The 16,628-nt window shown below is 43.2% G+C and overlaps 2 long non-coding RNA genes across 3 annotated transcripts; one reads left to right on the plus strand and one right to left on the minus strand.

The window, feature by feature from the left end:
- Nucleotides 1–11,607: 11,607 nt before the first annotated feature.
- Nucleotides 11,608–12,774, plus strand: LOC123037900. 2 transcript variants are annotated; one of them, XR_006417677.1, is made up of 4 exons: nucleotides 11,608–12,081; nucleotides 12,153–12,352; nucleotides 12,419–12,497; nucleotides 12,555–12,774. It is a non-coding gene; the product is annotated as an uncharacterized LOC123037900 (long non-coding RNA). The 2 variants fall into 2 exon arrangements; XR_006417676.1 differs by having other exon boundaries at nucleotides 11,623–12,081; nucleotides 12,153–12,497.
- Nucleotides 12,775–13,841: 1,067 nt separating this feature from the next.
- On the minus strand, nucleotides 13,842–15,240 carry LOC108052919. Its single transcript, XR_006417675.1, has 5 exons — nucleotides 14,850–15,240; nucleotides 14,570–14,792; nucleotides 14,444–14,507; nucleotides 14,110–14,389; nucleotides 13,842–14,032 (listed from the first exon to the last, which is right to left on the minus strand). It is a non-coding gene; the product is annotated as an uncharacterized LOC108052919 (long non-coding RNA).
- Between the last annotated feature and the right edge of the window lie 1,388 nt (nucleotides 15,241–16,628).

Consider the following 16,628-nt stretch of genomic DNA (forward strand, 5'->3'; position numbering starts at 1 on the left):
AAGTTAAAAGCACAATGTAGAAGCGGACAGACTAAGATTACAAATACGTACGGGACTAATACTAATACTAATTTTGTGCTAAGTAAGATAAAATTAATGATTTTAGGCTTGGCAAAGAGTCGGTAGTAGAAATAATGTGGTATAGTCTATTATAGTCGTTACACAGTACTCTAAACGGTTCATGCATATCAAAGTTAGATCTACAAATATTTAATGTAAGAGGAACATAGTTCCTGGCAATTCTATTAGGCACGGAGACTCTCCACATCCCCGTGAATAAGTTTATAGATAAAAGTTGTGCCAAGCATCGTTCTACGGTTTACTAAGGATGGTAGATTAATTAGGAGAAGTCTACTTTGGATATGCCTCTGTAATTACTTGTATTGCATTTATTTCCTTTCTTATGAAGGGGAATGACTCCTTCTAAATAAGTGGGAAATGAGATGTTTTTAAAGACAAGGTAAACAATTTGTACAGAGGTCTACACAGAGTTTCAGCACAGTACCTCAGCACGCAGCCTGGAACTCCGTCCGGACCCGGTGAATAGACAGGCTTAACTTTATGAAGATCCAAAAGAAGGGAGCTTTCGCTTAACCTCGGACAAAAAATCAAGTTCGACTTGGGTATGGCATTTGAATAAGACGGATTTGGACGGGATGAAACAGAATATGTTGTCTGGAAAAACTGGGCAAATAGATCGGCAATTGCCTGATCAGAATTTGCCGGCCGGTAATCCGGACGTTAAGTCTACATGAGGTGTTGGGGCCACTACTTTATTTTGATCGGACAGAGCGGAAGTACCTAGCGGAGCCACATCGATTCCAGCAACTTCGGATACCGAATCACTTTTTGCCCCCGATCTTAGTACCATTTGAGTGGCGCCTAAGATTGGCAGCTGAGCTAGAGTCGAATCGCGGGCAGCAGGTTGCACAGCACCTGCCGTAGAATGCCCACCGACCGCGACTTTTTTGCGCTTTGGGGAATCGGGCTCAGCTAGCATGCGGCTAGTGAGCTGAGATTCAAGCGCCACGAGCAGGTCCGTATTTTTACGGCAGTTCCGGATTAATTCCGTAACACTGCTTTTTGTGAGCCGCCTAATAGTTATTGCCTGGTTCTCGTATATAATGCATTCATCGCAGTAGTAGCGTAGGCCACTCCTCTTATCGATGGCATTACGAACCAGGCCAGAATAGTCAAGACACTTTGCGTGATAAATTTTATCACATGTATGGCAGGGAATACTGTGCTGTCCAGCCGAGATAACATTCTTGCAATTTTTTAATGAACAGAAAGCCATTTTCGCTGACCACGGACTACTGTGCACTATAGCGGACAAAAAAAAATCGAAAGCGCTCAAGAACTTTTTAATGAGAGATCAAGCAGAGCGACAGTGCGGAAGCGAAACACCGAATAACTTTGATGTTAGGCACCACGAAACGATATAGAAACGAAAAGAGAGAAAGAGCGTGATTATTAACCGATTAACTCCGGTATAAAACACCTCTGAGACATTTGACCGTCGGAGTGCGTGCCGTTCCAACAGCGCTCAACGACGAAGAGAAAGACTGAAAAGAGGGGCAATAGAAAACAATAACAACAAACCAGCACCGAATTAAATTATGATAAAAACTTTTTGTTAACTAAACACAAATTAATCACGATGCACTCGCGAATGCCAGCAATAGCAATATTGACATAGTCCAGCGAGCTCAGTCGAAGATCTTGAGAACAATCACCGGGGCACCGTGGTACGTTCGCAACGAAAACATACATCGCGACTTAAACATTCTACCAGTCAAAGAAGTGATCGTAGAACAGAAGGAAAAGTACTTTACCAAGCTATCGTTGCACCCTAACCACCTGGCGAGAGGTCTTACAAGGTTGATCAACCAATCACGCCTTCGTCGCAATGACTTACCCACCCAGCGACCGACTTGAGGCACGCGCAACCAGAATGCAGTCTTATTATACTGTTAGTTAAATTTTAATGTTAAGATTCGTAAACTTATTGTTAGTCTCAAAATTAAGAGAAGATTCAATAAATAAAAGCAAAGTTAAATAAAAAAAAAAAAAAAAAAAAGATTTAGCTATCTGCAGATGCAAATCTCCTCCCTTTTGGGCCAAGATGCCACCCGCAGGTCACCGCTGCTTCTGCGATCTGTGACCAGGAGCAAATTGCCTCCAGTCTTGGAGTCAAGCCTCCTGCCTGCTCAAAATCCTACCGTGCTCTCTTAATTTTCCCCCAGCCCACCACCTCCGATGCAGTTGCATGCAACTTTGTATTGCCCTGCAAGTCACCGGTCGTGTTGGCTGAGGGGAAAATAAACAGGAGAACTTTTGAGACGCCGTCGTCCGACACTTTATATTTTTATTTAGTTTGGGCGCCATAATGTTACGGAACTGCATCGTCCTGGGACGGAGCCGGCTAGCTCCGGAATCGACAGGGCGGAGTACCCCCAATGCCCCTACAGCTCCCACAACATTGAACATCGATTACTATCGACGTCTTACTATACAAATACTAACATCTCTAAAAACGGAAAAGTGGCAACAGTTGTGACTGCCACAGCGCACCCACCCTTCCTGTGGTGCTCCTAGGGTCGCGAGGGAGGCATATGCTTCTTCATATGCGTGACCCTAAGCGCACCAGCGCTTGGAAATAATACTAAAGGGCCACAGCGGTAGTATCTACAAGGTCGGGAAGCTATCACCGGTCACCGCGGAACCAAATCTTCGCGCAGGCTTTGTTGGGACTGGTGCACCTTTTGGGGCCACCTAATCCTGGGGAGCTCCGAGGGATGAGAAGGGACGTGCGTAAGTATATAGATAAAAATGCCTATGGACCTGAGTGTTTCCTCACTTTTAGGGATTCACGCGACCAAATTTGCGGAACATAACGAGGGGCGAGAAGGACGGACGCAGGTAAATCCGCATTGACTGACAACGGTAAGTACAATTCACAAATGAAAGATTCTTAAATAACTAGTTATGTGTGTTTTTGCAGGTGTGGAGTTGGCGGTCCGGAGATCGGTAGCACGCCTTGGTTTGGTCACTGTGGACCGCGACGTGGGAGAAGCCGCGTGGTGAAGGAGCACGGTCAGGGTCGCGACGCTGCGCTGCTCGGGTTGTACATGCCCGGAACGGACTCACCGAGGTAACGTGGAATTTTGTTGAGGTTAAGTAACCTAACTGCCTGCGGCGGTTGCTGCGGCCGGTGGCTGTTGCTGCTGCCTGCGGATGTTGCTGCTGCCGGTGGCTGTTGCTGCTGCCGGTGGCTTTTGCAGCTTCCGGTGGCTGTCGCTGCTGCCTGCTGCTGTTGGTGGCTGAGCACTACCACGTGGGGTAGCTGCTGCCCTTCCTCCGAGAGGAAAATCGAAGAAAACTGCCGGGGCCCTATGCACTAGGGTCCCCTGTGGACCTAAAATAAATAAATTTCCACTTAATTCACACACATCACTAGCACTTTTCGCTTCCTTACTCTTTCTTGTATAAAATGAAACAAAAACAAGAAAGGAAAGCTAATTTCGGGCGGAGCCGAAGTTGACATACCCTTGTAGAATACTCTGTAAATTATATTCTCCAAAATGATTCATATGATGCATTCTTAATACTCATAACAAATCCCAACTTCCTAACTTAACAAACACCAAAGTTATTGCATTTCCGATCTATCAGTTATATGGCGGCTATAGGATATAGTCGGCCGATCCTTATGACATTTGGTAGGTCGGACTTATTGGCCAAATATAAAACCCATAGAAAATCTCAACTTCCTAACTTTACAAACACCAAAGTTATGGCATTTCCGATCAATCAGTTATATGGCAGCAATAGGATATAGTCGCCCGATCCTTATGAAATTTGGTAGGTCGGATTGATTGGCTAAATATAAAATCCATAGAAAATCCAAACTTCCTAACTTGACAAACATCAAAGTGCGTGCAAAGGAAAGAAGGGTGTGTGCAAAGTTTCAATTCGATATCTTTAAAACTGAGAGACTAGTTTGCGTAGAAACAAACAGACGGACAGACGGACATGGCTATATCAACTCAGGAGGTGATGCTGATCAAGAATATATATACTTTATAGGGTCGGAGATGTCTCCTTCACTGCGTTTCACACCTTTCACCAAAATTATAACACCCTCTGCAAGGGTATAAAAAATACAAAGAACTACGTCTACATTGCTTTGATCTCCGGCAGCAACTAAACCCAATTCCTGACCTACGCAATGTCAGGCTCATCGCTCCATATTCCCTTTCCCTCTCCCAAAAGTGGGTCATTGGACGAATACAAGGCCATCCTAGCCATACCCAGAGCGAACCGGGCTAGTTTAAATAGCTAGATAGCCAAGGGCACGATCGGAAAGGGGCGCCACTTCAGTAGGGGTTGCCACCCACCAAACTTTATCGATACCAAAAACGAATACCTCCTTCTTGTTTCTTCCAGCCGATTCCAACTTGAAATGCAACCTAATACAAATTATTTAAAATCACCGCTCGTATTTGCTACCGCTTACATTTATGTATATAAATGTAAGTTATTTTGGTTTGGTATTTGGTATTTAATTAATACCTATTACTCCTAAACCTGTTAAGGCAGAGGATAATAAAGACACGGTGCGATATTAAGTTTATTATTTATTACTCCTAAACCTGTTAAGGTAGAGGATAAACAAGACTTGATTTACAAAACACAGCTAAGGCTGCGGAGTACAAATTTAGACTAACTTAAGCTCCGCGAGTGCTCTGACCGGGCTCCGGGCAGCTGCCCTCGGAGTGCAGAGTCGGCGGATTCTTTACTGCGCGTGTTGGCCACCGGATATGGCCTGCAACTTGACAATTTGTCTTTGTGGGAACTGGGTGTGTTAACTTCTCCCTCTTTTAAGTGGTCGCCGTCCCGGTGACCTGCTGCTTCTACGTCACCGTTAGCCCCTGATTTGACGGGGCTCCTGGTCTTCAGATGGTGGTACCCGAGCCAAACAATGGAACACAGTAGGAAGGAGGCGAGTAGGGTGATGGAGTAGCTGAGGAGGGAGCCCAAGGTAAGCTCCTCTCTAAGGGTCCCGATGTGGTGAAGGTTTCTCAGGCTCAGCTCGTGGAGAAATGGGAGACTTAGCCCGATACGGCGGGTTTTTTCATCGAGTTTCCCAGCTGATTTATGAACCAAGTTCCGTTGAGACTTATTCTGTCGGAATAGGTTACCAGGTAGGTCCCAGATATTTTTTGGTCCCGTCCTTGGTCGTCGGTTATGGTCAAGTTGGCCTCGTTCACTATGAGGGTGCCGTGATCTACTACCGTAACTGGATCCTAGATGCTGGGCACAAGTACCATTTTGCAGCTCCCTGCAGAAGGTGGCGCCAACCGTCGTCTTGCAGTATCCGATGTTGAGATTTTGCCCTGGGCACTTAGCGACTAGGTTTCCTTTTTCAAAGTCTAGTATTTTTTTGTTGTGCTGGACCGGGTAGACCGTTATCTTTTTACATACGAACTTAGGATTAGGAAATTTAATAAGAAAATGGAGGATATCGAAATTTTGAAAAACACTTATACTAGATACTTCTAATATTTCTATTAAACTAATGTTAATAGGCTGCTTGTCCCTAAATTCGCCAATGTCGGAGCTATCTAGAATTGCCGGACTTACAATATTTAATTTTGCTAGTTTTAAGCCCATTAGGATATTTTCCAGATCTGTGATAACGATTCTATTTTTTGCCAAAATGATTTCCAAGAGGTGTGTTTCTTTATTGGTTTCAAACTTCTGAATTTGATTCATTGCGCTCGCGATTTCGTTCAAACGTTCCTGAAATTTAATATTTAATTCAGTTTGCCCATCGTCTGCGTTCATTAGTTGCTCTTGATTGAATTTTATCTGTTCCCAATCATTGAAGTCGGGAGTGCCTGCAATGACCTTTAAAGCTGTCCCAATTAAGTTTATACTTCTAGCGGACCTATGATGGATTTTTAGGGTAGCTACCAACTTGCGAATGTGCTTAAGGTCTGTTGTTATAACCGGTATTCTATGGTCGTCAGTAAAAGTCCTCGTCAATGTTTCAGTCTGGTCGGCGTAGTCTTCGTAGGTCGTCATGTTCGTTGCGTGCTGTAAGTATCCGTAAGATTACCAAACTACTATGCTACCGTCCTCTATTGGGATATAGTCTGCGTTCGTATAGTCGTTCAGTTTTACTGTCGCGTCCGTCCTAACAGCCGTTAGTGCCAAAAGTAAAATGCACCTTCCTAACCTAGATATAAAGTTGTAAAAAAGGAATATAAGAATAAAAAGTATAAAAAATATAAAAAGTATAAAAATGGGTCGGGAATCTCCCACTAATTAGGACCGTTGTCCCCAGGTCTGCTTCAATAACTTCTTCCGAACATAGCGGTGAGAGTTTATTTCCTAGGCGCTTGTTTGCTTTAAGAAAAACTTTTTCGCCGACCTGATAGTCCTTATAAGTCCTACCCTTGTTTGCGTGGTCAAGGCTCCTTTCTTGGGCTTGTTGAATTTTCCTACTAATTCCTCTCTCGAATTCTGTGGACTTTGAGTGAACTATTTCCATTGGTTTCCTGTCGGTTACTGAGTGAATTGAATTGTTATATTTGTTAGCTGCCAAAAGGATTAATTCGATAGTGTCGTTTAGTTTGTTTTCCAGTTTCAGGCATCTGGCTATTTCTGCCAGAGTACCATGAAACCTCTCCACTTGCCCATTTGAGGTGCTATGTAGGGGTGGAGCGTTGGAAATGGTTATATTGAAGTGGTTTAGCAAAATTGATTTAATGGTTTCAGAGTTTAGTGATCTTTCATTATCGCAATAGATTGTTTTTGTTTTTGGGAAAAAATTTATTACATGTAGGAAGGGGGCTTTAATGTCCACAATTGTCCTCGATGCGATGGCTTGCACTGTGGCGAATTTCGAGAATTTATCTACGCAAGTGAGGAAAAGTTTTCCGTCTGTTGAGAAGATATCGATGTGTAGGATTTCTCCCACGGAAAAGGGAATAGGTGTTTCCGCTATCGCCTGCTTAGATGGATGGCGTTTGTATTTTGCCATAGAGCAGGTTCTGCAGTTTGAGGTGATTTCCGTTGCTAGCCGAAGCATTTTTGGGAAAAAGTAATTTCTAAGGATTTGCTTCACGTTTTCCTGTGCAGCTCGGTGAGCCCTGTTGTGTTCTGTTATGACGATCTCCCTCTGTTCGGTTGTGTCCGTTATGTCCTGAACAAAACTCTTCGCGTACTTGAAGGAAGTGCTAGGGAACGACTCGACCAGCTGATGTTGAATAAATGCCAATGTTGATAGGGAGCAGTGAATTGCGTTTACTACCTCAGCGTTTACGACATCTTGTAGTGCGTTTAGAAGGTTTTCCCGATTAGGTGTTCTAATTGTATGCCTCACCTTACTCTTAAACAAGATAAATGTGTCTACCGAGAAGCTGTTTCCGTCCTCAATTATTATTTGATTTCGGAAACAGTTTACTGGGTTGTCAGTTGTATCAATCGTGTACGTAAGCGACTGTTCGCTGTGTATTGTGGCTGCATCTGATTCCTGTCCGTCTTCTAAGGCGTTTATGTTCTGGCGGGATAATGCGTCCGCCACAAGGTTTTCCTTGCCTGGCTTATAAACTAGTTTTGCGCCATGATCATCAATAATCCCCTTTCAACGTTTTAGCTTCGCGTTGGGATTTTTGTCCGAGACAGCAAAGGTTAGTGGCTGGTGATCGGTAAAAATCTGTAAGCCTTTTACTCCGTAAAGGTAATTCCGGAGGTTTTTTAGTGACCAAACAATGGCGAGGAGTTCTCGTTCATTGGTCGCATAATTTTTTTCGCAGTCATTGTGATTGGGCGGCCATCTTGGGATAGCACCGCCCCCAAACCAAAGCCCGATGCATCCGTTGTTAAATCGAATGGTTTCTTAAAATCTGGATACGAGAGCAGAACATCTTCTGACGCCAAGATTTCCCTTAGTCTGTCAAAAGTTTCTCTCTGTTCTTTGGTGAAATCTATGTCAATTTTCCTTGACTGGTATTTTCTGGCTTTCCCATTTTCTCCCTTTAGGATGTTTGTCAGGGGTCTTGCGATTGTCGCGAAGTTTTTGATAAAGCACTGTAGTAGCTTGCTAGCCACAGGAAGGATCTGAGGTCGAAAAGTGTTTTTGGTTGGGGAAATTCCTTTATGGCTTTTACCTTTTCAGGTGAAGTTCTAAGCCCCCCTTGTGACCCCAAGTACTCAACGCTCTTTTTAAAGAACTTTGATTTTTCCTGGGATACTCTCATGCCTGCTTCCAGGAGTTTGGTTAGTACCCAATCCACGTCTTTAACGTGGTCCTCTTTTGTCTTAGAAAATATTATGACGTCCTCTACGTACACGTAGCATAACTTAGAGATTCCTTCTCTAAGCACGTCGTCGATGGCCCTTTGAAATATGCTTAGGGCGTTTTTGAGTCCGAATGGCAATCTACAGAATTCGTACTTGCCGTTGTTTATAGAGAAGGCAGTCTTTTCCCTGTCCTTCTCCGCCAGCTCTATCTGGTGAAAACCTGATTTGAGGTCGAGTGTCGTAAAGAATTGTGACTCGCCCATGTTCGACAATATTGTCGAAATTGTAGGGATAGGGTATCTATCATCTACGGTTCTTTCATTCAACTTCCTAAAGTCGATAACCAATCGCTTCTTCTTAACGCCATTTTGGTCTGTGCCTTTTTTGTCTACAACCCAGGTAGGGTTGTTATATGGGGACTTGGATGGCCTTATTACGCGGTCCGCAAGAAGTTGTTTAACCTCTGCATTGACGAATTCGGTTACACCCATGTTTTAATCGTGGCGATCGTGTTTATATTAAACGGCAATGCTTCGTCTGGGTCGGCGAAGGCCCAATGAATTTTTACAATCATTTTGTCAAAGGTGGCTTTAATTGCCAGGGGAACATCCTCATCATCGATTTTTATAAAGTTAAAATTTTCTGCTTTAGTAAACTGGATCTTTTCAGTTCCATTGTTTGTAAGCAGGATATTGTCAGTAAAATCGAGTTTCGCATTCACTTGTTTAAGCAAGTCGAGCCCGATAATACCGTCAAAGTCTTTAAGGTTATTTAATATAAAAAAGGGTGTTTTTACGTTAAAAACTGAAACTAGACATTTTTTGTCTATTTTGGTGAAGCCATGTATTGATTTCACTGTGAAAGGTTTCTCCGCCGCCACGATGCCTTTTAGCCCCGGGAGTGGAGTGATATAATTTTTGGAAGTGCCTGTATCTAGTAGTAATTTTATTTCACTTCCTGCTACCTTACGCGTAATTTAGGGGAGCAGGGACTTTACCCTAAAAAATTACAGGAGTCCTCTGCGTCTAACTCGTCTTCCATCTCAGTAGCGCAGGCCTGGGCATTGGAGTCATAATCTTCGTCGTCGGGTTTTTCCTCCGGCATGAAGTTTATTTTTTGTTGAAACCGTGCCGACTGCCCTTTTTGCCATGTTGTGGGCTGCCTAAATCTGGAGGAGGTATCAACCTCCATTGGCTCATTGCCAGTATGGCATGAAAATTGAATACCGTGTTGAAAGAGGATAGCCCAGCAGCCGCTGGTCCCCTTACTTTGTTTTTCAGTATTCCGACAGCCTGATAATGTCGGCTGCTGCCTTCATAGCCCTCAAATACTTTGTAGGCTGCGGTGGCAGCTTGTCTCCACCAAACATCATTTTCTTGTTTACCGTCGAATTCTGGGACTGACTTGACCATGTCAAGAGGTTCATCACAACGTACTCTTTGTGGTTCTAATTTAATTTCTTCGAATGTTTGGATTCGTGAATCTGTTCTGCTTGCATATCTTGTGCTTCTTGCTGGGTTTCTGGGTTTGTGACGTTGAGAACGCTGTCTCGAATGAATACTGCCCTACTGCCAGATGGGCAATCTGCCTCGGAATGTTGGTAATTTTTATGTTTTACGTTTGTATTTAAGAGTTTCCTATATTCCTCGAGAACCTCCTCGTCCGATTAAACCCCCTCGTTAACCCTATACATAGGCCCGTATTTCGAAATATTTCATGAGAATAATTTATTTTCAATATTTATTTTTTTCCACAACGACAGTAGAAGAGAAAAAAAAAAATTCATATAAAAATGTGTAGCGCCAGTTTCTATGGGTGCGACGAAATCCGATCAAGAGCTTTCTTGAATATTGTGTAGATGAGTTTTAATGTTTTCTCACTCCGACAATTAGATGTGGGAATGGTAATTTTAAAAATTTTTTTTTTTTTAAATATCTTGAAAAATTTTATTTGTTTTAATTAATAATTCATTTTATTAATTGAAATAAAAATTTAATACACGGGGAATACTAATGCTCCCACCGTTAATAGATTTTATTATTATTTTAATATTTTAATATTTCCAGAAAAACACTCCTTGTTTCACTTGGCAATTAATAATTCATTTGTTCAAAAATAACAAAAATTTTGTGTGGGGAAAATAATAATGTGTGCCCACTGTACCGGCAATTTTACTTCTCCGAATACTTTATTATTTATTTATTAATTAAAAATAAAAAAATTTGTGTGGGGAAAATAATAATGTGCCCACTGTACCGGCAATTTTAGCTCTCCGAATACTTTATTTATTGGCGAGTGAAAAAAAAGACAAGAAGCCTACTCACATTTCTTATGGTTACTCCGCCGTCGAGATTTTTTATTTGTTGGCTCTGCACGCGCTGCCTTCTCTGCCGCCTTTTCTGCTGCAGTCGCCTCTGCCGTCGCTGCAGTTGTCTCTGCCGGCGCTGCAGTTGTCTCTGTCGCCGCTGTTGTCTCTGCCGCCGTTGCAGTCGTCTCTGTCGCCGCTACAGTTGTCGTTGTTGTTAACGCTGTCGTTGCTGCTGCTGCTGCCGTCGTTGTCGTTTCTCGGGTGGCGGGTGAGAGGTCTTGTGTTCCCCTTTATTTCCCGTCGCTGATTTCTTAGCGTTTAATTTTATATGTCTCTGCTGCCAATATCGATGCTTTATTTGCTTTATTTATTTTGCCGTTTTTCTATTGTATTTTATAGGCAATTTAATTATTTATTTATTATTATTTTTTTAAATTCACTGCACGGTGTCGCGCGAGTATTTTTAATACTTTTGAATCGCAAATTACTTTTTGTAATTCGCACGGTACCGAGTATCGCGGGATCGGTTACGTTGAGCGCCAGTTGTTTTGGTTTGGTATTTGGTATTTAATTAATCCCTATTTCTCCTAAACCTGTTAAGGCAGAGGATAATAAAGACACGGTGCGATATTAAGTTTATTATTTATTACTCCTAAACCTGTTAAGGTAGAGGATAAACAAGACTTGATTTACAAAACACAGCTAAGGCTGCGGAGTACAAATTTAGACTAACTTAAGGTCCCGGTCCGGCCGCGGCTCGAGGCTTTTGCCTGGTCGCATCGCTGCCGCTAAAGTGCCGGGTCAGCACTTGGTATCCGGCCGGTGGCGACCATCCGCTGAGTAAGTGTTCCCAGCGCCAGAAGTAAAGCGCCAGGTCAGCAGCAGATATCCGGCCGGTGGCGATCACTCGCTCCGCGAGTGCTCTGACCAGAGTCGGCGGTTTCTTTACTGCGCGTGTTGGCCACCGGATATGGCCTGCAACTTGACAATTTGTCTTTGTGGGAACTGGGTGTGTTAACTTGTATACTAATGTTTATATTTAATATATAATATTTGATCAATGTAATCGAATATTAACTATTTTAATTATTAAGTATATTTAATAAATAAAATAGTTAATATACATGTTATGGAACTGCATCATCCTGGGACGGCGCCGGCTAGCTCCTGAATCCTCAAGGCGCAGTACCCCCAATGTCCCTACAGCTTCCACAACATTAAACATCGATTACTATCGACGTCTCACTCTACAAATACTAACATCTCTAACAACGAAAAAGTAAACAAGACCAAAATAAACAAATCGGGACAAATATGACGGAAAAATGGCATCAGATGTGGCTGCCACAGCGCACCCACCCTTCCTGTGGTGTCCCTAGTGTCGCGAGGGAGGCACCACCCATCGTCAGAGGCCGGAATTACTGCCGGGCGGTCTACGACCGGCCCATCTCCCCCAACAGGTAAATAATTTACTCCATCATTTTCAACTTGCCCCTTACGATTTAATATTTACAACTTATATTAATTTCAGGTAAGGATGCTTCTTTTCATGCGGGACCCTAAACGCACCAGCGTTTTGGAAATTAATTAAGGGGTCACAGCGGTAGTACCATCGGGTCAGGAAACTGACTACAGTCGCCGCGGAAATAAAACTTTGAGCAGGCTGGGATTGGTCTACTGCACCATTTGGGGCCACCTACTCCTGGGGAGCTCCGAGGTATGAGAAGGGACGTGCGTATGTATAAATTTATATAAGGAAAAGTCCCTATTGACCTGAGTGTTTCCCTCACTTCTAAGGCTTCCCGCAAATTTGCCTAACTTAACGGGGGGCAAAAAGGACGGAAGCAGGTAAATCCACATCAATTTGACAACAAAGGTAAGTACAATTAACAAATTGCAGATTCTTAAATTACTAAATATTTGTGTGTTGCAGGTGTGGAGTTGGCGGACCGGAGATCGGTATCACGCCTTGGTTTGGCCACTGTGGACCGCGACGTGGGAGAGGCCGCGTGGTAAAGGAGCACGGTCAGGGTCGCGACGCTGCGCTGCTCGGGTTGTACGTGCCCGGAACGGACTCACCGAGGTAACTTGGAATATGGTTGAGGTTAAATAAACCTAACTGCCTGCGGCGGTTGCTGCTGCCTGTGGCTGTTGCTGCTGCCGGTGGCTGTTGCTGCTGCCGGTGGCTGTTGCTGCTGCCGGTGGCTGTTGCTGCTGCCTGCGGCGATTGGTGCTGCCTGTGGCTGTTGCTGCTGCCTGCGGCTGTTGCAGCTTCCGGTGGCTGTCGCTGCTGCCTGCTGCTGTTGGTGGCTGAGCACTACCACGAGGGGCAGCTGCCCTTCCTCCGAGAAATTTGCGAAAAACGAAGAAAATCAAAGAAACCTGCCGGGGCCCTTGTACTAGGGTCCCCGGTGGACCTAAAATAAATAAATTTCCACTTAATTTCCACACGTCACCAGCACTTTTCGCACCCTTACTTTTTCTTGTATCAAATGAAACAAAAAAAATAGAAAGAACTCCGTCTACATTGCTTTGATCTCCGGCAGCAACTAAACCCGATTCCTGACCTACGCAATGTCATGCTCATCACGCCATATTCCCTTTCCCAAATGTGGGTCATTGGACGAATCCAAGGCCATCCTAGCCATACCCAGAGCGAACCGGGCTAGTTTAAATAGCTAGATAGCCAAGGGCATGATCGGAAGGGGGCGCCACTTCAGTAGGGGTTGCCACCCACCAAACTTTATCGATACCAAAAACGAATACCTCCTTCTTGTTTCTTCCAGCCGATTCCAACTTAAAATGCAACATACAAATACATATGTCGGATCCTAAATTATGGCAGTCAGTGTAAAAGACTTAAATGCGTACCAAGTTGTTGCATTTCGAGTTGGAATCGGCTGGATGAATTAAGAAGGAGGTATTCGTTTTTGGTAGGGCTATCGATAAAGTAGGAGGGTGGCAACTCCTACTGGAGTGGCGCCCCCTTCTGCTGATGTCTTGGCTATCTAGCTATTTAAACTAGCCCGGTTCGCTCTGGGTATGGCTAGGATGGCCTTGATATGTCCAATGACCCAATTTCGAGAGAGGCGAAGGGAATATGGCGAGATATAGGCATGATAGGCAAATTTTTATATAGTCGCAGCCATATTGTCCCAGCAGACAGAACATAAAAATGTCGAAGTAGTGTTTGTGCCGAAATATAGAAAAAAAGTGAGTGTTAGAAAAATTTGTGTTAGGTTTAATAGTTTATTTTATTTATAAATAATTATTCGTAGGGCAACCGGGGTCCCAATACAAAGGGCCCCGGGATATTTAAATTGGAAGTTAAAATTAGAAGACTTAATTGGACATATAAAATTGGACTAATTGGAAATTCAAATTGGACATTCAAATTGGAGGGAATTAAATCTGGAAAATCAAATTGGAAATAAATCGTGATTTTAAATTGGAGGAAATTAAATCGGGAAAATCAGGAAAATACGCACCTTCGGTCGAGCCAGCTACGAGATCTGGACACCATAACTCGTCATCCTCGGACGCCGCCAACGCTTTCTTATACACGCCGGTGAGTCCGTTCCGGGCTATTAAGACCCACCTGCTTTGGGGTCGTCAGGCTGCCAGTGCGCGCGGCGTTGAGAGGCACCGCCATCTATCCCTTCCTTAACCACCGTTCCTCCGGGTGTTACAGGCCCTTATTGGCGCTGGCCTCCGGCAGAGTACGCTGTAGTCGGGGCATAGTTAGCCCGGCGCCTAGCCCAGAAGTGGCTGAAATTATTAACGTTAATTTAACTGTGCACATTACTAAATTTATGTACTTACCTGTTGACTTGTAAATTTATCCGGACTTAGACCCGAAAACCTCAATTCTTGTCCTCGTTGTTGCCTGTAAAAAAGGGTCGCGATTATTAGTTTTCGGCGGGATTGTTTACAGCGCGTAATACTTACCGTTTGGCCTGTCCCTTCTTTTCCCTAGGAGCTCCTCAGGATTAGGTGACCCGACACATACCTAGTGTGTGCCCTTTTTTGCGCCTCGTTCCACTGCGAGTTCCACCAATACATGTCAGGTGGAACATTATTTCCGCGGCGCCTGTAGCCTTTGCCAAAGGAAGGTAATCTTCCGCTTTGACCGCGTAAATTTGTAGACGGTGGCCAAGTTTGGTCGTAAAGGCTAAGGAAAGATGAGTTAATTACTAGGAGAACAAGTTATGTTAACTTCAGTACTTACTGTGGATATTAAATGTACATGAAGACTGAAATGTACGAGTGAGTTGTCGTTGTGGGGGAGATGGAGCTGTCCTAGTCGCGAGGAGTGACTTGGACCAGCTGATCATGGGTGATGCCTCCGCAGAATCCTCCGGGGCATCCTTGGTTGGGTGGGCGTGCTTGGCTAGGTCACCAATAGCCACCAAAACACCATATATTTCCCGTCACTCCTAATTGTTTGCATTGTTTACATTTTGGTTTGTTTTGTTTGTTAGTGATGAGCGATAGTTTTTGTGAAGTGAGACGCGCGTATATCGATGTTTATGTTGTGGAATCTGTAGGGACATTGGGGATACTCCGCCCTGGGGATTCGGGAGCTAGCCGGCGCCGTCCCAGGACCAAATGCAGTTCCATAACAAAGTGACATTTCTTGTCTCTACACTATAACGTTTGTTTGTTAAGCCTAGTATCCAGATCGACAAACGATTACGCTAGCGTAAAAACTTTAATCTTTCCAGTGTGACCAAAATTTTGAGAGTTCATCAGATTTAAGCGTGCTACGGTCGTACTGTCAATCAGCTGGGTTTGTTGACAACCAGTTAAAATTCAAATATCGTATTTGCGGAAAAGAGCCTTTAAAAGATATTTTCAAATACCTTGGCAAGACAAGTCTGCCGGTGTCCAAAAAATTTAAAAAACAATTAAAATTTAACAGTTGTTTTTTTTTGATTTACTGATAATTATTTGCTAATTTAAAGTCCATGGCTGCACTTTTATTGTGTTTTTTCGTACATTCTGGACTTAAATAACATTTTGCTCTGACAAGAGGCACCCCAGATAGTATTAATGTTGTTTTGTCCTCACATGTAAACACCTGCAATCGACTTTTGTGAGTTTTTTGAGTTTTTCCCTCCATTTCTTATAATGTAAGCGCACGCCAAAAAATTAAATTTTTTAATCTTTTCGCTAGAGTTTACCCAAAGTTCATTTCCGCAGAGTGGCAACGCTATGGAATTTTCTGGTATTTTTTTCGTCGATCAGGGGACCGACGTGAAAAAAAGGCCCGACGAAAAGTGAACGCCAGCTGTTTGCCTCTCGCTCTCTCTCATGACTGGCGTACGGTTTTCGTCGATCTGGATACTAGGCTTTAATCTTTTGGCGTGCGCTTCTCACTGAACATTATAAGAAATGGAGGGAAAAACTCAAAAAACTCACAAAAGTCGATTGCAGGAGTTTACATGTGAGGACAAAACAACATTAATACTATCTGGGGTGCCTCTTCTCAGAGCCAAATAATTCTTAGATCAAAAATTTACGAAAAACACAATAAAAGTGCAGCTAGGAACTTTAAATTAGCAAATAATTATCAGTAAATTAAAAAAAACATCTGTTAAATTTAAATATTATTGTTTTTTAATTTCTTTGTACAGCGGCAGAATTGTTTTGCCAAGGTAGTTGATAATATCTTTTAAAGGCTCTTTCCCTCAAATACGATATTTGTCAACAAACTCAGCTGACTGACAGTACGACCGTAGCACGCTTAATTCTGAAGAACTCTCGATATGCTGGTCACACTGGAAAGATTAAAGTTTTTGCGGTAGCGTACTCGTTTGTCGATCTGAGTACTAGGCTTTACGATAGCATACTCGTTTGTCGATTTGAGTACTAGGCTTTAAGAGTGACCAAACATAAAATATCGGAAATATCCTCTCAAAAAATATCAATATCGCCTTTTTTTGCCCAAAAAATATCGCGATGATAATATTTTTTTTAAGAGGAAAAATATCGATATATTGATATA

This window comes from Drosophila rhopaloa, unplaced genomic scaffold, assembly GCF_018152115.1.
Source record: "Drosophila rhopaloa isolate 14029-0021.01 unplaced genomic scaffold, ASM1815211v1 contig_214, whole genome shotgun sequence".
In the NCBI taxonomy this organism is placed as follows: domain Eukaryota; kingdom Metazoa; phylum Arthropoda; class Insecta; order Diptera; family Drosophilidae; genus Drosophila; species Drosophila rhopaloa.